Source organism: Staurois parvus, unplaced genomic scaffold (genome assembly GCF_062004578.1).
Source record: "Staurois parvus isolate SC_StPar_1 unplaced genomic scaffold, SC_StPar_1.0 ptg000187l, whole genome shotgun sequence".
NCBI classification, from domain to species: Eukaryota; Metazoa; Chordata; class Amphibia; order Anura; family Ranidae; genus Staurois; species Staurois parvus.
In genome coordinates this window covers 7,443,202-7,464,126 of record NW_028317983.1, presented here as the reverse complement: position 1 = coordinate 7,464,126, position 20,925 = coordinate 7,443,202, and the positions used below count along the sequence as shown (strand labels likewise).

Sequence of the window (20,925 nt, the reverse complement as noted above, 5' to 3'; positions counted from 1 at the left end):
AATTCACCTACCAGCATGTCTTTGGAGTGTGGGAGGAAACTGGAGTACCCAGAGGAAACCCACACAGGCACAGGGAGAACATGCAAACTCCAGGCAGGTTGTTAAACTATGTTTTTTTTTGTTATCTGAATGGAATTTAAGCCTGGGTTCACATATAGGCAGTGCAGTATGTCGCAAATCACATGTGAATTCTGTGCGGTGCAATTTGAGCCATACATTTTGTATGGCTCTAATCGCACCGGCACCAAAAACGTGCAGGACCCTTTTTTGGGTCCGCACTAGAATCGGATCGCACGGGTATTCACACCTATGTGATCCGATTATGCACATCGCACCGCGTTTTACGGACCCCTTTCAGGGTGTTGTTAAATTAACATACACACTCGCAGCGGTTTGCATGAACGGAGTGCGATTCTGATGCGGTGTGGAATTCGCACAGAAAAGGCTACGAATTCTGCACCACATCATTGTGAACCATTGTGAACTTAAGGTCAGTCCACCCAAAACTGATGTTTCCTTTTTCGGTTGATGCTCAAGAGTTAAGCCACAAAAGTTTCTCATATATCTTGGGATCAATGGCTAAAGTTCCGTGGACAATTTTCAGTTACTAAATCAGCCTGCATTCACTAAACATACTGATTGATCACCAGATGGAACAAGCGGCTCCTAATAATTAAGCTACATAAGTAGCAGTTCATCTTACATGACTGCACAATGCTTCAGTTGTGCGCCATTGATCACTACTATATGCTTCTACACAGGGGCGGACTGACAACTCATGGGGCCCCCGGGCAATAGGGGATCATGGGGCCCCTGTGTCCTTGCCCAAACTCAAAAAAGCCTATGAAAAAGGTACCAGGGGCATCTTATGGGGCCCCCTACAGACCTTGGGCCCTCTGGCAGTGCCCGAGTTTCCAAATGGTCAGTCCGCCCCTGCTTCTACATGGCATTTGTGCAGCTCATACCATGGGGCTAATTTATTCCATCTGATTTGAGATCAATCATTTTTCTTAGTGGTTTATCTTTAGTAATTTAAGAAAGCACAACTGTGCTGCTAAATATTTCCAATGTAGCTTTAGCTAATGTAGGGTTGCCACCTCATCCGTTTAAACCCGAATAAATTAATTACACAGGTTCTGAGGCTAATGTAATACAAATAAGGCACTGAGTGAGTTTAATTACCTCCTTCATCAGCCACAGAGCCTGTGTAATTAACATGTGTTCAGGTTTAAAGGGATGAGGTGGCAACCCTAAGCCAATGGTTGAGTGCCACATTATTATTATTATTATTACTACGAGTTTATATAGCGCCAAAGGGTTTGCTCAGCGCTGTACAATAGAGGGGGGACAATACATGGCACAGTACAACAACAACAAACAACGTACGAGGGGTAAGAGGGCCCACATACTTGCTGTGCCCATTAGGAGGTGCTTCCACCATCCTTGCTATGGAAAATGTAATAGGAAAAGCTAAGACATGCAAAGGTGGGTGAGAAGTCCCAAATCTCCCCAGGTAGACTGGGACGGAGTCAAGAACTATGGCAGGGAGATCTCACTGTTGGGAGTATGCAAGACATATAAAACTAAAATATCACTTTTGAGTGTACTGACCTTTAGGGGTTTATTTACTAAAGCTGGAGAGTCCAAAATCAGACTCCCTTCTGCATAGAAACCAATCAGCTTCCAGGTTTCATTGCCAAAGCTTCATTGAACAAGCTGAGGTTAGAAGCTGATTGGTTTCTATGCAGAAGGGAGTCTGATTTTGGACTCTCCAGCTTTAGTAAAAAACCCCTTAATGTCTACAGACTGTATCATAAAATGGACACTGAGAACTGCATAGAAGACAAGCATAAGCGTTGCACTCACAGTTGCCTTACAACACTGGCGTGCTGACACTTGGGGTTCAACTATAAGACATCAACTGTGGGGGTATCAGAATAATGATAAATATAGAGGGAAGTAGAGATTGTATGAATGAAATTAAGAAGTAACCTGACCAGGTACTATGGGCAAGCCCCACAATTCTGCTTCCTTCTGCATTCATCCTAATAGACCCTTGAATAAACACTTTAACATCTGTAATCCACCAAGAATGACACTTGGTAACTGTGAATAACATAGCACTGATACTTGGCATTCCAGAACAATGGAGTGCCAGCAGGACATGCCAGCACATTCATTGTCCAGCAGCAATGATGCAATGACACTTGCTATCCCAGAACAACCATGTACTAACATTTGGAGCCTGCAAAATGGTGCACAGAAGGTGATAGAATTGTGAGGGTTGCATTGAGAAAAAGGAACAATTTAGCATTTGTTGTTGGTAAGAAAAAACAGTCTGAATGGTACAGTCTGCACAAATTTTTTGTCATTCAAGTCTACGATTCACAGACAACAGCAATTGGAAATTGTACCAAATAAAATGCCAAATCAGGAGTAAAACTCAAGATATTGGTTGTTGGTTCTGAACTTTTACCCTAGATCAGGTGGAAGATCACCTGACCAAGATATATAGTTTTCAACATTTTAACATTAAAGAGTTAGTAGACCCAAAAGTGATATTTAAATTTTTTCCAGATAGTAAAACCCCTAACAGTTTCCCATATGTCTTGGGGACTCTGATGGTTATGAGTTCCCGAGTCTGCACACCTGCTACAAACATTACGAGGGGGTTTAACTTTTCACGTTGAACTTTTTTTATATTTTTATATCATTTAGAATGAACAGGAGATGTGAGAGTCTTGAAATTTAGGCAAGAATAATGAAAAATTCCACATAAGCTATAGCACAGCTAGAAACCATGGCTGGGTGATCTTGTCATGGGAACCCTGGTAAAAAGATCTTGCCATGGGAACCCTGATACGAATAGAAGGATCAAGCAGATGATTACCACCAGACACTACCAATTAAAAACATCACTTTTGGGTGGACTGACTGTTTTAGATTTTTGGAAACACTCTGATGCCAAATTAGCATACTTGATAAAATCACACATTCATAGACTGCTGATACAGAATGTACTTTGTGAAAAATAACAACCAAGGAACTTTCCAGGGACAAATCTTAAAAAGTCCTGGAAATTCAGGGCACCATGACACATAGCCTGAAGCTGCTAAGATCTAAGACTGATGCCAGGTATCCTTTGCTGCTGATCTAGCTTATGAAAGCATGCCTTGTCCAAAGTTGTCTCAGAAGACTGCAGATCAAAATGTTGTCAATGACATAGCATGTTTATTAAACTTGAAATACTTAAAGGAATTACTTTTCCTGTGACAAATCTTTAAAACCCTCCAATGTAGAGTTGTTCAGGCCAACATGGTCATCATGGCCATGTCCCAGAAGTCTGCAAATCACAGTGCTTTCCTGGACATGTTTATTAAGCTTGAAATACTCCATGGATCACCCACATTCTACAAGTTGATTAGGATCACCAACAAATAGACCTAAGATCAGACTTATGAATATCTAACCCACCTTGATCTGGTGGAACCCTGTTTTCCCTAAAAGTTCTGAGGGGCTCAGCCACTCCCATTCTCTCCCCACATACCCCTCATCCCAGAACACCCAAGCCCTTCTCTTTCCCCATTCTGTCTTCACCGCTCCCATCTCCTTAATCTCGATGATCTTATAGTTAATAAGGCAGCTTTCAATGTATCACATAACAATACTGTATTGCGCTGTAACATCTGTATTTCTTCTATCATATGGATAATTTGAGTCATCTATGTTTACATTTACATTTTGTACTTTGTAAGGGTCCTTCTAGTTGGCTGTCCTCCATTGTGATCAATAGGGAATCAATAGGGAAAGCCCACCAGAAAGATGTCATTTTTGTGACATTCCATGTCTATTGAGTTGTTTCCTTCAGCTTGTGACCGAAGGCAAATTAACCCGTGCTAGGACAGGCGGACATAGAGGAATGTCCATCCATTTACATCCTTTTCCCTTCAATCCATCCTGTTTGGGTATGAAAAATAATGAAATGAAAGACTTTGCAAACCTTTTCCATTTTTTGGGGGGTCCTAGACAGACGCGGAGATAATCAAATGCCCGTCCATAGACAAATGGTGGCCATGCATGCTTTGAATTATTTTACTGATCAATACGTAATTCGTTCAAAATGACTGAATAATTAAATAGCCATAACTTTTTTCCAGTCGATTCAGACTAATTTTCGATCAGATTCAATCAAACAGATTCAATCAGATTATGAGATTACATGTGGAAACAGAGATGCAATTCATAACTATTAATCGAAAACCATTTCCCCTTGTCTGGTGCACCAATCGAATGAGTTGATAGATTTTTCCTATCAGAAAAGAAATCGATCATTTATCAAAGCACGTATTGCCACCAAAACCAAACAGATCCATATGAAAAACTGACAGACAGATCTGATTACACTGCTTGTGTGAAAGGACCCTAAAACTCCCATGGTGGTCATACACACTTTGATAAATGATCAATTTTTTTGCCCAATCAGTTTCCTGATAGGAATAATGGAACTATAATGTACACATGCATGGAATTGGATTTCAGTTGATAGTTGGAAGATTTGATTGCACATTATCGATCTCACCTCTTTTTCCACCATGCAATCTCATAATCTGATTGTTTGAAATCCAATCAAATTCAAAGCATCCCTATGTTGCCGATCGATGCAAAAAAATAGTTAATTTTCAGCCATGGATGACCAATTCAGATTGATTGAATGTTATCTAAACTGAATCCAAATTGTTCAGAAGGGAAGTTATGCCTATACAGTTGTTTTCTGATTTGATCGTTTTGATCGAATGAAATCGAAGTGATAGTTATTAACCACATCACTCTCCACTATGCAATCTCATAATCTGATCAATTCAATTCCAATGAAATTCATAGCCAAAGCATCTTGGTGCTGCTGATCAATGCATCGATAATTTTCCAGCCTGGTCAATCAACTCAGTTTGATAGACTGTAGTTGAAATTGAGTCTAAATGGATCAGAAGGGAAGTTATGCCTATTTGATTGATTGTCAAGTTGATGTTGTTTGAATATCACGTTAATTGGATAATAAAATCAAAGTGTGTATGGCCACCATTAACCTACCTACTAGAAAAATATAAATATTAAACAAGAAATAATACAGGGACACTTGGCTGCTTATCCTGCTCATTTCCTGATCCACAATGTGGTCTCAGAGGACCGAAGACCCTCATATATGAAGTCACTTTGTAAAACTGAAGATACTTTTTGTTTTTCAGTACCATAATTAAAACAGAAAATAGATTGCAAACAAACAAAAAAAAATTCACATTGTTATTTTTTAAATCTAAAAACATAAATTCCCAGGATAAAAGCCTCCATACGGAACAGAGGGAATGTGTGCATCATCTGCAGACCAAGAATCCTGGCTGTAAGGTAAGGGAAGACGTACCTGTACAGTCATTAGTGAGCTGGCTTGTGAAGAGTTAGGTCCTCTGCAAAGTTTCAGAAAAGTTCTTCCCTGCTGTTCTCATTTGCCTCCTCCGGGCTGATGTGGGTCCTTCCCAGCCAGGCTCCCAGCTGCTCCTTCCTCCTCCTCAGCACTTGATCTGATAGCAAGTGGAAAAGAGAGAAGAAAGGCGGCCAGGCAGCCAATTATGAAAGAGAAGGTGGATAGAGAAAAGCCCCACAGCTAATCACTGACATTCAAATCTCCCTGAGCGCCCCTCCTTTCCAAGCTACCTTCCCAGCGATGGCTGGAGTAGTGTGTGGCCCCCTCCTGCACCGCTCTGTGCTCCTCTACCTGTGTCAGCAGCATACTCACTGGTAAAAGCTCATTTCATCAAAAACTGGAAATCATAAATGCAGATCATCAATATACCTGTGTGAGAAGCCTCAGAAGAAGCTTGGCATGCATTAGCACTATACCCTGTGCCTAAAAAACACAAAGGGGGGGGGGGGGCTATACTAAAACTGGAGCGTGCAAAATCTGGTACAGATGTACATAGAGACGAATCAGCTTCCAGGATTTATTGTTGAAGGATTTATTGAACAAGCTGACGTTAGAAGCTGATTGGCTCCCATGCAATACACGGTATAATAATAATTATTTGGGGGAGATTTACTAAAACCTGAGCACTCAGAATCTGGCACAGCTGTGCATGGGAGCCAATCAGCTTCCAGAATTTATTGTTGAAGCGCAACTGAACAAGCTGACGTTAGAAGCTGATTGGCTACCATGCAATAGATGGTATTATAATAATTTCTTGGGGGGATTTACTAAAACTGGAGCACTCAGATTCTGGCGCAGCTGTGCATAGAAACCAATCAGCTTCCAGGATTTATTTTTGAAGCTTAATTGAACAAGTTGAAGTCAGAAGCTGATTGGCTACCATGCAATACACGGTATAATAATAATTATAAGGGGGGATATACTAAAACTTGAGCACTTAGAATCTGGTGCAGCTGTGCATAGAAACCAATCAGCTTCCAGGATTTATTGTTGAAGCGCAACTGAACAAGCTGACGTTAGAAGCTGATTGGCTATCATGCAGTACATGGTATTATAATAATTATAAGGGGGGGGGATATACTAAAACTTGAGCACTCAGAATCTGGCGCAGCTGTGCATAGAAACCAATCAGCTTTCAGGATTTATTGCTGAAGCGCAACTGGACAAGCTGACGTTAGAAGCTGATTGGCTACCATGCAACACATGGTATAATTATAATTACTTGGGGGAGATTTACTAACAATTGGAGCACTCAGAATATGGCGCAGCTGTACATGCCATGCAGATTCTGAGTTCTCCAGTTTTAGTAAATCCCCCCCAAATAATTATTTGCAGGATCTGAATGTGCAACCTCTACAGCAGCCACATAGTCTAATACACAAGCACAGTCCAAAGCTGGTTCAGGGTAAAAAAAAAAAAATATTGGGGGTAAATCAATATGGCATTTGCAACGCATTTCTGGTGGTGTGGATGTAGTTGGAAGCCATGCGATATTTTCATTGTTAGTACTGATGCAAGCAACAAATTCAGAAAGTTCTTTTTTGCAACACTTTCACTGTATGGCACTTATTGGTTGCCATGGTAATTGAACTGATCGTTCTATATAGCGTGATGCCGGTCACCAGCTTTAGCCTTTGAGAAAGCCTTGATGGCGCAACGCGTAAGTTTAACGGTGAAGTCGTCATGGTGAGCGGAGTGCCATATATTGGAATATGGATGTGACATGCCTTATTTTATTTGCTGAAATGTGTTTTTTTTGCCATTTTCAATAAAATTCATAAGGACGATCTGCACTATCAGTGTCTTTTTGCTTCCCATATTATATTTTGCCACTGGGAGATGGTCTGCGAGGAAAGAGGAACACTGGAGAGGAGGTATGTTTGTACACATGTAAATAAAGTTGGCCAGCTTTTCACAGTGGGGGTTCAACAATTAAGGTGAGCTGAGCTAAGGGGGGGGGGGGGTGAAGGGCACTCTGCTGTCCATGGTGTGGGAACTGGAGCTTCCTTGCACTGTCCAAAGATTGACTTAATTGCAATAGGAGATTGCATGGAAATTGAATGGTGTATGGCAGGGGTGGGCAAACTGTGGCTCTCCAGCTGTTGCAGGACTACAAGTTCCATCATGCCTCTGCAAGTCATAGCTGTAACTGTCAGATTTGTAATGTTGCAATGCCTCATGGGAAATGTAGTTCCACAACAGCTGGAGAGCCACAGTTTGCCCACCCCTGGTGTATGGGACTCAATTGATTTACACATTTTTTTTTCATGGAATTTTTTTGCACTTTATATTGACTTTGGAATGAATATATTTAACATCACTGTGACATATGGATTGCTTATGTTATTATTTGTTTAATCGTTTACATGATTCAGTGCACATCCTTTGCACATTTTTTGTATTGAAGTTTGATCCACTCATTGATTTATCATATATTAACAGATTTATATATATGTATACATTTATCTATATAGTGTTTATAGTTTATTGATTTTAGGTCTTTGCACTGATAGCACTTCACTGTTTGTAATATTTTTTTCTGTTATAGTGTGATCAATGCACATTTTGTAGTGATAGCTGCTTTCTGATTTTTATATATATAGTGTATTTTTGAATAGAGCATGGGGTTTGTATTAAATATTTTTGTATGACACTAGAGTTGCAACAAATTCATAAAGAAATAGCGCCATGTCGGTGTGAAGGGAAGTGGAGGTGAATAAGAACCCTTCAATATTGGAGCACATTGTTGATTATGTTATATGTGTAGTTATTTTGTCACATCTTTGAGACAGTTCTGCAACAAGGGGACAGTAGTGATGGTCAGTCACTACCAGGGGCGGAATGACCATTTGGAAACTCGTGCACTGCCCGAGGGCCCGGGGTCAGTAGGGGGCCCCATGAGATGCCCCTGGTACCTTTTTCATAGGCTTTTTTGAGTTTGAGCAAGGACACAGGGGCCTCATGATGTCCTACTGCCCGGGGGCCCCATGAGTTGTCAGTCCGCCCCTGGTCACTGCTCTCCACTCTCTTCCTGCACTCACTGGAGCATCAGGTTACGGAGGCTGCTGGCACACCTGGCTCCGATTCTCAGCTGCATGCTGAGAGGAGAAACCAGCTGTCAGTCAGGTAGCCAGTTGAATCCTGACAATATTGTCACGATCCTTCCAGAGCCTGGAGCAGCTCTGTCTCGTCAGCTTGTTATCAGCTGACTCTGGGTCACAGGAGAACAAAAGTAAGTGCACTCCTGTAACCCAAAAGAGAAGTATAGCCAAAAAAGCTTTGGCCATACTTCTCTTTTAAAGGGCTCAATCACATAGCCACTCCTTTAAAAAGCAATCCCTGGTGGACTGCTATTCAGAAGGCATTTTAAAGGTCATATGTAGCTTCCTTGCCACCTTGTTTTAACCCTCAGAATGCCACACCACTGTGCCACAACTGTGTGCATTGCATGTGGTTGTAGGTTGGTTGTGGCATGGCCCCATTCACTTGAATGGGAGCATGTAGCTGACTGCAACATGCTGTTTACCTTTTGCCACAGCACGGGTACAGCCCTGAGCATTGCTTTGTTTAGGTGGGAGGTAAAACCGCAGCTCAGCCCTCCAAATAAGTGAACCCAAAGAGGTAATTCACCCCAGCAATGTAGTCTGTGCTGCCATCTTTGAATATCCTGCATGTGCACATGTGTCTTCAAGATCTGGCAGAGACCTGCAACACATCCGCACACTACAGGGGATTCCCACGCATGTACACATGCACACACACTGCTGGTTTTTGGCAACTATAACTTTGTAAGGACCTGTGTCATGCATGCACATGTTCATAATTACACCATATGTGAGCATACATGCTGTCAGGTCTCCCCTAGGAAGTGTGCCCCAATGGTGGTTGGGAGGCAGGTTACTAGCCAGGAGCCCAGAGAGATGTGTTCTTCTCCTGGAGGAAGGGAGACCATGTGCTTTGGGGGGCTGATGAGCTTTGAAGCATTCCACACTGGCTGCTGGACTACTTCTTCCCCTGGATCAAGTCTATGGCCTTGCTTCTACTGGTATTTGTGAACAGAGCCCAATCTCCGGAGCTGCAGTTCATCTATGGTCCACAGCTGTGGATATTAAAACTGCTCCAGTTTGCCAGAATCCTATTCTATCTTGTGGTCTTCAGCTGCAAGAACCCAGACTGCTCCAAACTGCTCCAATCTGCTCCTAATAACTGCCCAAACCTATCTTGTGTTCCTCAGCTACAGGAAACTTAGGCTGGCCACACACTATACAATTTTCTTGAGAATTTTGCTTTTTTACCAAAAACCATATAATATGAGGTCAAACCTAAACAACACTTTCAGTTGTATCCAATTGGGCAGGCCCTTGTACTACATAGTTGAAGGTAAATCTATAGGAAATTGGGCAGAAAATGGACAGAAAATTGTAAGAAAATTGTATAGTGTATGGCCAGCCTTAGGTTTGACCTCATATTATATGGTTTTTGGTAAATCTAAAGCAATTTTCTAAAGAGAATTGTATAGTGTATGGTCAGCCTTAGGCTGGCCATACATTATACAATTATCTGGAGATTTTTGGTTTAGATTTACCAAAAACCATATAATAGGAGGACAAACCTAAACAACACTTTCAGTTGTATCCAATTAGGCAGGCCCTTGCACTACACAGTTGAAGGTAAATCTAAAGGAAATTGGGCAGAAAATTGGAAGATAATTGTATAATGTATGGCCAGCCTTAGAATGTCTACTTTCATGTCCTAAGCATGCTTTACCATTTACATTTAATAAACAGTTGCACAAATATCATGTGACATAAAAATCAGGCAAATATCACCTTTTTATTCTACAGGGCCTCTTCTTTCAGAAAATATATTATGTTCTTTGGGTTTAGGACTTTTATTGTCAAAAATGTAGATTTTTTATGTATTAAAAACATTTTTAAAAAATTGCTCTGAAATCGAACTGGTTAACGCTGCTGTGCGCAGGCAACTCACCTCTCACGTAACCTAAGACTTCTGGAGCTCTGACCGCCATCCACTGAGGAGTGATGTTGTGTCCGCGCACATCACCCTTCACATCCACCACATAAGGACCTCAATCTGGGAAGGCCTACTGTGCAGCTGACGGACAGACAATTTGATGATTGTTTCCAACCATAGTGTCAAGAAATTTCAAAGGAGCAGAACTGAAACATTTTTTTTTTATGAACAAAATTGTAACTGTACATGTTGTTTTCTTTTGAGAAAGCAAATATTATGTGCATGTTCTAGTCACAAAGGAATCCTGTTTAATACTTCTGGGATTCCATTCAAACAGCAAGTCTGGATGACATTTGAAGGGCTTTTGAATAAAAGTATTTGACTCTGTGATGGAAAGATAAAATGTCCTGATTAACTGTTTTGCAGATTTTCTATACCAACATTTCAATGAAATTCTGCTGGTGTATGGCAGCTTTACTCTAGCACCGTGAAGTTGTACCTAAACAGTTTCTATTCACTTCAGGTGGAAATGGTATGTAGCTTAGTTGTCAGAAACTGATGATTCTACTAGAAACTTCTCCAATAGGTACGTGGTTGTAGTTTTAAGCCAGCCATAGATGGAGGGATCTGATAGTTCAGGAAGACATAATCAAACCCTTCAAAGTGACCTTGACACTGGCAGATCTCTCCTATAATGACATAAAAGCATGTGCTGGTGCTTACTAGCTTTCCTAACTTGGCCCCCATTATTCAACCAACTTCCTCTGAATCCAGGTCATCCTAGACTGCTCTCAGACTGTGACTGGACAGTGAAGGGAGAAGCAGCACAGTGATGAGCTCCTCTCTCTGCCATTCTGCTCTCTCTTCCTTGTGCTGCTTATAGTGTTCATGTATTCTGGACAACAAATACATCGGTATTCAGTAGAGATATATTCTTCAAGCAGTAGACGGCAGTGTTTATAAGATTGTGGTTGCATCTATGGTACTGTAAAACTGTCTTTTCTCTGAAAATAGTTTCCTGTTGTAGCGAAGCAGCAGAAAAGCACTTGTGGACTGTGCACTGTTCTGTAGGGCTATATACAGAATTCCTAACAATTTGTTTCTTTAATATCTGCGTAGATTTCAGCTTTAACAAGGCATAAAGAAAAGACACAAAATCTTTAAACACATGGTTGCTCAATTAAAAAGGTGTAATGTAGCCAATAGAATGTATTGTGTCTCTGGACGTAAAAAAATTAAAACATATAATTGACAGCTGTTGTTATATCTTACGTATCTGATGTTTGAAAATAGGAAGCACTGCGATTTACAGGATCAACCAAAGTTTAGGGTATGAGTTTGAGTAAGGAGAAGCAGGCAAGACCTGAGCCAGGCAAGCAATTGGGAAGTGGGCAAGACCTGGACCGGGCAAGCAATGGAGGAACATGCACGAACAGAGCCAGGCAAGCAATGGGGAAGTAGGCAAGAACTGAGCCAAGCAAGCAATAGAGAAGCAGGCAAGAACTGAGCCAGGCAAGCAATTGGGAAGTAGACAAGAACTGAGCCAGGCAAGCAATGGGGAAGTAGGCAAGAACTGAGCCAAGCAAGCAATAGAGAAGCAGGCAAGAACTGAGCCAGGAAAGCAATTGGGAACTAGACAAGAACTGAGCCAGGCAAGCAATGGAGAAGTAGGCAAGAACTGAACAGGGCAAGCAATTGAGAAGCAGGAAAGAACTGAGCCAGGCAAGCAATGGGGAAGTAGGCAGGAATTGAGCCAATCAAGCACTCGGGAAGTAGGCTAGAGCTGAACTGGGCATGTAATTGAAAAGCAGGCAAGAACTGAGCCAAGCAAGCAGTGGATAACCAGGAAGGAACTGAGCCAAGCAAGAAATGAGGAAGCAGAAAAGAACTAAGCAGACATGCATTGGAGCAGCAAGCAAGAACAGAGCCAGGTGAGCAAGGGAGAAGCAGGCCAGAACTGAGCCAGGTTAGCAATGGAGAATCAGGCAAGAACTGAGTCGGGCAATCATTGGGGAAGCAGGCAAGCACTGAGCCAGGCATGCAATGAACCAGCAAGCAGTGGAGAACCAGGTAACCACTGTGAACGTAAAGCATGGAACTTTTGGGCTCCTACTATACATCATCAGTGTTACCTGTCGGCTGACATGTAAGGAATTTTTAGATATCACATTTATTTACTGTAACAAACCTCAAAAAGAAGCACTTGTGATGGGTAAAGGACCCAAAAGCAGGACCATCCCACCATAAAAAATGGGTTAGTTGAGTGCCTCGCCCAATACTTTATACATACCCAGTGTTAGGGACAGTTCACTTGAAGGAATGGACTTAGACATTGGACTACCAGTGAACTTCTTTGAGATTACATACATTTTCAGACTTCTAGCCACAAGAGGCAAGTACATCAACCTCGACGTCTACCAGCAGTGTACACAGATGAGCAAGGAAAGTACAAATATTTAGAGGATGATGTGAATAAAAATGAAGAGGCATCTGTAGCAGGTAACAGTGGTGGACGCTTGGAGATTGATAACCTACAGCTAGCTTGTATCCTTACCTCCTGACCTCTATTACCCCCGCAAAAGCGATTCTGCTTGGAAATCAGCCACCATGCAGGGAGCCACTCAAAATGTAGACAAGCATTACCCTTGGCTTGTATTTTACACTTCAGGAAGTGCTGCCTTAGTGACCTGTCCTATTCTGAGCTTTTTAAAGTAGATATAAACCCAATCACTTTGAGTATAAATTGAGTGTAATCTATAACAACATTTATGAATGTTACAATATTTTTAAATTCACAGCTTTCATCAAAATAATACCTGGTGATCCCTAAATGAAGGTCCTGGTTCTGCCACTTCCAGTTAGAGGGTGACATCACTTTGTGCATGTCTCCTAATTGTTTTCTTGTGTTGTCACCCTATCACAGGCTGTCCTAACAGAGACTTCAAGCATCTGGCATACACTGCAGAGACATGTCCCACTGTTGTCATCATCATCATCATCATCATTAGTGATGACCTCAGGCATGTTAGGAACCTAGTTTGAACCTACCTGAACAAGCCCGGCAAGAAGCTGTCGCTGAACTGGGCCAATCAAATGCTGCCGAGGCATTCATCACCGTAAAGCAACACATATACAATAAGCATGTATATGTGCACCTGCAGGGCAGGAAATGCCACTTGTTTGGAACAATACAATGACAACCTCCTGGTGGGCTCGCTCAGGTGGGTTCGGATTAGGATCCGAACACGCCTGAGCTCATCACTATTAATGATGATAACAGTTGGACATGTCTGTGCAAGGCATGCCAGATGCTTGTAGTCTCTGATAGGGGGGCCTGTGATAGGGTGACAACACAAAACAGCAATTGGTTGATATGGACAGAGCATTGTCACCCTATAACAGGAAGTGGTTGAAGTAGGACCTTCATATAGGGATCACTAGGGGTTATTTTCATGAAAGCTGCAAACTTAAAAATAAAGAATTTACTCTTGAATTGATATTATAGATAAAACCCATCCTGGAAGAGGCCACATAGCAGTACATGTAGACAGGAAGTGGATGGAAAGAGACTGCAGCAATAAGATGCAATAAAGGATAAAAGGGACAAAACAAGTAATTTTTTGTACTCAATTTGTTTTAATTCCAAAACAAGTAGTACAATAAAAAGGTGCAAAATGGAAGAAATTGTAGAATACAGAGAACAAAGGCAGAGGCCACTTGAAATCTATTATGCAGATTCCTAGCATGCCAGAGCCAATATAATAAATGAAAAATAAGTATTCCATTAAAACAAATGGCAACGTTGTAAATGGGAAATGGAAATGCCTGTTTAATTCTATTTATTTATGCTCTGCCGGTGTAATTGTCCCATTATTCCCATAGCACAGTCTAGTACTCACTAGACCCCAGGCACTGTTCTTCATGAACCTATATTTACACAATAAAACTCACATGTACAGCTGTCATGTACGTGGCCACGTCTGTCAGCAGAGAGGACCAGAAGGTGATCATTTGTGTTCCATTGAGCTCTGTGATTAGAGCCTTCTTATGGGAATATTCTACACTTATTTTTTTCTTTCTGCCATCAAAGCCCATAAAACAAACAGCACAGATGTGGTCTCTTGGGCGAGGGGGTTCAAAGGTTTCATAAACCATAAAAACACACCTTCCATTCTCATTTACTACAATGCCGTGCCCGGGAGGTCACACATCAGATGGTTCTGCTCCATCAGAGGAGACTAGCTCATTCACAGCTATAGACAAGACGTCTTATGTAGAAATCTCTTTGCAAGAACTGGCAGCCCATCAATTATATGAGTTGTTTGACTTGCATGGATCTTGTATGTGGTTACAGTTTGACAAAGATTTCACATTGTTTGAACTTGTGTAAGAAGCAAAGATTAGCTCTATGAAAGGGTCAACCTACTTTTACTATACATTAGCTATTTTATTGTTAACTTGTCCTGGGTTAAATGAACCAGTACCTTGTGGTTCTTTCAAGTACCTGTTTTAGTCTTTAAAGCTGAATCCCAAGTACGGTACATTTTGCATAGATACATTGGTCCATCTATGACCAATGGAAGAATGTACAGTATGTGCCATACCTGTGGGATACCTATGGCACTGTTACTATAGTGATCACTACTAGCTACCAGGTCCCTGGGCTACTACAAGTGATCTCTACTAGCTTCCACGGCTCCATGCTACTACAGTGATCTCCAATAGCTTCCAGGCCTCCGTGCTACTACAATGATCTCTACTAGCTTCTAGGCCTCCATGCTAGTACAGTGATCTCCACTAACTTCTAGGCCTCCGTGCTACTACAGTGATCTCCACTAGCTTCTAGGCCTCCGTGCTACTACAGTGATCTCCACTAGCTTCTAGGCCTCTGTGCTTCTACAGTGATCTCCACTAGCTTCCAGGCCTCCATGCTGCTACAGTGATCTCCACTAGCTTCTAGGCCTCCATGCTGCTACAGTGATCTCCACTAGCTTCCAAGCCTCCGTGCTACTTCAGTGATCTCCACTAGCTTCTAGTCCTCCAGGCTACTATGGTGATCTCCACTAGCTCCCAGCTACTACAGTGATCACTACTAGCTTCCAGGCTACTACAGAGATCTCTACTAGTTTCCAGGCCCCCAGATTACTAAAGTGTTCTCCATTAGCTTCCAGGCCCACAGGCTCCTACATTGATCTCCAATAGCTTCCCAGCCCTCAAGCTACTTCAGTGATCTCCAGTAGCTGATGGGCCTTCAGGCTACTACAGTGATCTCCACTAGCTTCCGGACCCCCGAGAGCAGATGCCCTGTTGCATTGTAAATATGGGAGGTTGCTCGCTTGTCGAGCATTCTCTGATTGGATAAGGTGGAAAGGTGGAGTGGTGATGTCACAATCTCCACATTGTCCAAATAGAAAACACTTTGCATTCATAGGATAATGCAAAGTGTTCTCTGAATGGTGCTAATGGCATCCTCCATTCACAATGCAGCAAGGCAACAACTTGACAAGGGACCTGGAAGCTAGTGGAGATCACTGTAGCAGCTGGGAGCCCAGAAGCTAGTGGAGATCACTGAAATAGCCTAGGGGCCTGGAGGATAGTAGAAATCACCGTAGTAGCATTGCCCACTAGAGTACTTCCCAGCTTCCATGGGAATCCCATAGGTATGGCACATACATACATTGGTCTCAGCTGGACCAATATATAGTACCTATGTAAAAATTTACATAACTGGAATTCAGCTTTAAAGCAATCCTTGAGTCCCCATAGAGCCCCAGGTTGTACACAGTGCCTCAACTCCCAAGCCAGAGCTCCAGAGGGCACAGCAATTGATTTGAAGAGCAAGCCTGGCCATACACTAGTAGATTTTCAAAGGGAAGTTTGTACAAAAATTCTCGTCAATGCTTTCAATGACTGGACAAATGTCTTTTGAAAGTGAAAACATTTACTTCTAGTATTCAATTTTGGAGTAAATGGACTTTTGTGAATAAAAGCCACATACACTATTAGAAATTGCATTGGTCCAAAAAAAATTTCCAACCTGCTACTTTGAATTTTCTCATCAATGAGGTTAAAACCAAAAATCGATTTGACCCTACAAACAAATGTTCTTAAAACTAAAATTTTCAACCAAAATTCTACTAGTGTACGACCGCCTTAATATACAGCAAGCACTAGCAAAAACCCCCAAGGTCCCACATGCCTCAGCTGTATAGTTACTAGAGATGAGCGAATTATTCAAAAATTCGATTCGGCTGATTCGCCGAATTTGCGGAATAAATTCGATTCGATGCGAATTTATTCGCTGCGAATTTAACTTATTAAAAGGGTTTCTAGGCTTCAGAGAGCCTTTATATTAGTGCAGAACACTGTACCTTTAATTTAAATGCCCTTGGAGTCTGCTGGGGAAGAGAAATAATACTGTCAGTCAGTATGACATGCAGATGAGTGCCGTCGATCTTAGAATCACCGCACACTTCACTCATTTGGGCAGTCACGGGGCACGACAAAGAAGATGAAGAAGAAGATGAAGAAGAAGATGAAGAAGAAGAAGAAGATGAAGAAGAAGAAGAAGATGAAGAAGAAGAAGAAGATGAAGAAGATGATGATGAAGAAGAAGATGATGAAGAAGAAGATGATGAAGAAGAAGAAGATGATGAAGAAGAAGAAGATGAAGAAGATGAAGAAGAAAAAGAAGAAGATGAAGAAGAAGAAGAAGAAGAAGGATAAGAAGAAGAAGGTCGAAGAAGAAGATGAGGATGAAGAAGAAGAAGAAGAAGAAGATGAGGATGAGGATGCAGAAGAAGAAGAAGATGAGGATGAGGATGAAGAAGAAGAAGAAAAAGGATAAGAAGAAGAAGAAGAAGGATAAGAAGAAGAAGGATAAGAAGAAGAAGAAGGATAAGAAGAAGAAGGATAAGAAGAAGAAGAAGGATAAGAAGAAGAAGAAGAAGGATAAGAAGAAGAAGAAGAAGAAGAAGGATAAGAAGAAGAAGAAGAAGGATAAGAAGAAGAAGAAGACGAAGAAGGATAAGAAGAAGAAGAAGAAGAAGAAGAAGGATAAGAAGAAGAAGAAGATGAGGATGAAGAAGAAGATGAGGATGAGGATGAAGAAGAAGAAGAAGAAGAAGGATAAGAAGAAGAAGAAGGATAAGAAGAAGAAGAAGAAGAAGAAGAAGAAGGATAAGAAGAAGAAGAAGAAGAAGAAGAAGGATAAGAAGAAGAAGAAGAAGGATAAGAAGAAGAAGAAGAAGAAGAAGGATAAGAAGAAGAAGAAGAAGAAGGATAAGAAGAAGAAGAAGAAGAAGAAGGATAAGAAAAAGAAGAAGGATAAGAAGAAGAAGAAGAAGAAGAAGAAGAAGAAGACGGATAAGAAGAAGAAGAAGATGAGGAAGATGAGGATGAGGATGAAGAAGAAGAAGAAGAAGAAGTAGGATGAAAATAAGAAGAATTCCAGTACAGCAAAAAGTGTATCTGCAGAGAGCTCCGCTATTTCTGACAGTTCTCTGACAGTTCCTTCACATTTACAGCGGTTGAAACATTGTATCTATTTGTTTCCGAATAAAAACATCTGTATCCTAAATGGAAACAAATAGATACAATGTTTCAACCGCTGTAAATGTGAAGGAACTGTCAGAGAACTGTCAGAAATAGCGGAGCTCTCTGCAGGGACACTTTTTGCCGGCTGTAGAAGGGATGAAAATCGGCCGATCGGGAAAAATTCGATTCGTGCATCCGAAGTTTGCTAATTTTCGGATTCGGTGCGAATCGAATTTTTCCTGATATTCGAAACGAATTCCACTTCGCCAAGTTCGATTCGCTCATCTCTAATAGTTACCTTTGGAATTTTTTGACTGGGTCAGGTTGGCTTCAGTATACCAAGGATACCAGACAATTTTGACAAAATTGTAACCTCTTACTTGTGCCTGTGGCGCAAGATGTGAACTATCAGCAGAAACTCAGATCAGTGTAAATATCATATTATTTATATTCAGTTCTTCTACAGTCTTCACTGAAACTGCAGTCAGAGACTATGAACAACAAAGACAACTGCTCCACAAAATGCAACACCAAGCAACAGTGTGATAGCACACCATAACAAATCCTGTAGCTGCTGACCTTTAATAAAAGGACAGGGACCTGTCCAGAGATCCAGCACTGTCCTCTCCTGGGCTAGTTCTTCACTAGCCTTTGGGTTCCTGTCTTTGGCATCTTAACTGTGGGCAACCGACTATACTGCTTTCAGATTCAGAGCTGGCTGCCCACTGAGCATGCACGAGCTGCTCTGCACTGTGTGAATAGTCCCACAGTCCTCTGGAACCTGTGACGTGTCCCAGAAGCAAGGCTTTTTTTTAGTGGGAACTCGGGGGAATGCAGTTCTGGAACCTCCAGCTCTGAATATATGTAATAGCAAAGGGTGCTGGGGTGTGCCTGAGGGTCTATTAATGATGGCTGCTTGGTGGTCTATTGTTGCTGGGAGGATCTATTTTTGCATGGTGGTCAATTGTTGCTGCAAACATCTATTGTTGTTGGTGAGGGATCTATTGTTGTGGGCGGGGCTTATATTGTTGCTGGAAGGCGATTAACTGCTGAGGGAGGGAGGTCTACTGTTGCTGGCTACTGGGGGTCTATTGTTGTTGAAAGGAATCTCTTTTGTGTTGCTGTCTATTGTTGCTGGGGTGATCTATGTTGGTGGTTGTTGAATCCATTGTTGCTGGGGGGTCAATTGTTGCTGAAAGGTATCCACTGTTAAGTTAGGGGTTTACTGTTGCTGGCTGCTGGAGAGTTTATTGATGCTGGCTGCTGGAAAATCTGTTGTTGCTGCTGGGGTCTATTGTTTCTGGAGTGGGTCTATTGCTGATGACTGCGGGGGATCTATTTTACTGATTTTCTTGTTATCATTAACAAATTCCATACAAATTACTTAGCACTGTAAAATGATTCTTGGCTCTGCATTCTCTAAAAGGGGCGGTACTGGGAGTAGGGTAGGGGGTGGAACCAAGGGACAGAGCTCGGAGGTGGTTAGGGGGCGGAGACAAGAAGTGACTCAGAAGGGGGGACTTCCTGCACTTATTTGGGAAAAAAAGCCCTGCCCAGAAGACTTGGGGGGGGGGGAGGATAAAACTTATGCCTACGCGATCCGATTGTAAGTGGGAGCGGGTATCTGTCAAAACTGGGTACCCTCTCCCCCCAAAAAAACAATATGCCAAATATGGTAGTGGAGGAGTTAAAGCAAAACTTCCCTTTTTGTGTGAAGTTCCACTGAAGTTTTGAGAATTTCCCTTAGATTTATTATTTTAATAAATACCAAACCATTGACATTGATTTAAAACACCTCTGGTGAAGAAAATCCTGAAAACATGACATTTGGGGGTTTTGAGGCCTGAGAGTGGGAAGCACTGCATTATAGTAACCAATGGTGAGCTTCAACTGGCTGCAAGATACATTGATCCATAGCAATCCATGATCAATTTCCACAATATATGGTGAGCCATACGCAGATATAACTACAACCTTTAGGCCCCATGCACATTAGGTGATTTGGAATTGCAGGCAGAATTGCTGCGATTCCAAATAGTGGCAAAACATACATCACACATTTGGGTGCCATTATTCTTAATGGCACCCCAAATACAGTACAATTTGCATAAGAATCACATGGCAATCGCCAGAAAAGGTGAGTCTGAAAATCGCTCTAAGCTTGTCACCCAAAAAGAAGCAAGAGCTTCATACTGGGTGACAAACAGGGGCGGACTGACCATTTGGAAACTCGGGCACTGCCCAAGGGCCCGGGGTCAGTAGGGGGCCCCATGAGATGCCCCTGGTACCTTTTTCATAGGCTTTTTTGAGTTTGGGCAAGGACACAGGGGTCCCATGATCCCCTATTGAGGGCCAGGGGTCAGTAGGGGACCCCATGAGATGCCCCTGGTACCTTTTTCATAGGCTTTTTTGAGTTTGGGCAAGGACACAGGGGCACCATGATCTCCTTTTCCCCGGGGGCCTCATGAGTTGTCAGTCCGCCCCTGGTGACCAACATGCATATGACAACCTGTTGAGGTGAATGTGCTGCCTTATGTGTGACACGCAGAACCGTGTGCAAATCACGCTTTCAGAAACGCAATATTTGACCCTTGTATCCGACCCTTATATTGGGCCCTAACCGCCTGCAGCAAGCAGTAGGGGACCATATTGCATGTGGAAGTGAAATCCTCCAAACCTTTCGGGTTTGCATTGAAATGATCTAAATTAGGCAACATCACCATATATTTCTACAGGTTAACCAGTTTCTGTGTAGTTGGGGAAAGCAACACTTATGGTTGTGATAAGCTACATGGGACGCACAAGCCACTGCAGAAATTGACTTAGCCCCGGTTCACATATATGCGGTCGTGCGGGCCGCGTTTTGCGTGGGCACAAGAGCCCATTCGTTTGAATGGACTCCCGTGCCTCGGAACACGCAGGGAAGAAGTCCCTGCACT

The 20,925-nt window shown here is 42.1% G+C and overlaps 1 protein-coding gene across 3 annotated transcripts in view; it reads right to left on the bottom strand.

Annotated features, from left to right (window-relative positions):
* The window catches only part of LOC149462058 (collagen alpha-1(XIV) chain-like), a 266,392-nt gene extending 260,799 nt beyond the window's left edge, over positions 1-5,593 (bottom strand). For 2 of the 3 annotated variants that reach the window (XM_089677540.1, XM_089677541.1), the window contains exon 1: positions 5,417-5,593. The gene's annotated coding sequence lies outside the window, so the exon portion shown is untranslated. The remainder of the gene's footprint in view (positions 1-5,416) is intronic. The other variant, XM_089677542.1, reaches the window with a different exon arrangement.
* Positions 5,594-20,925: the final 15,332 nt, after the last annotated feature.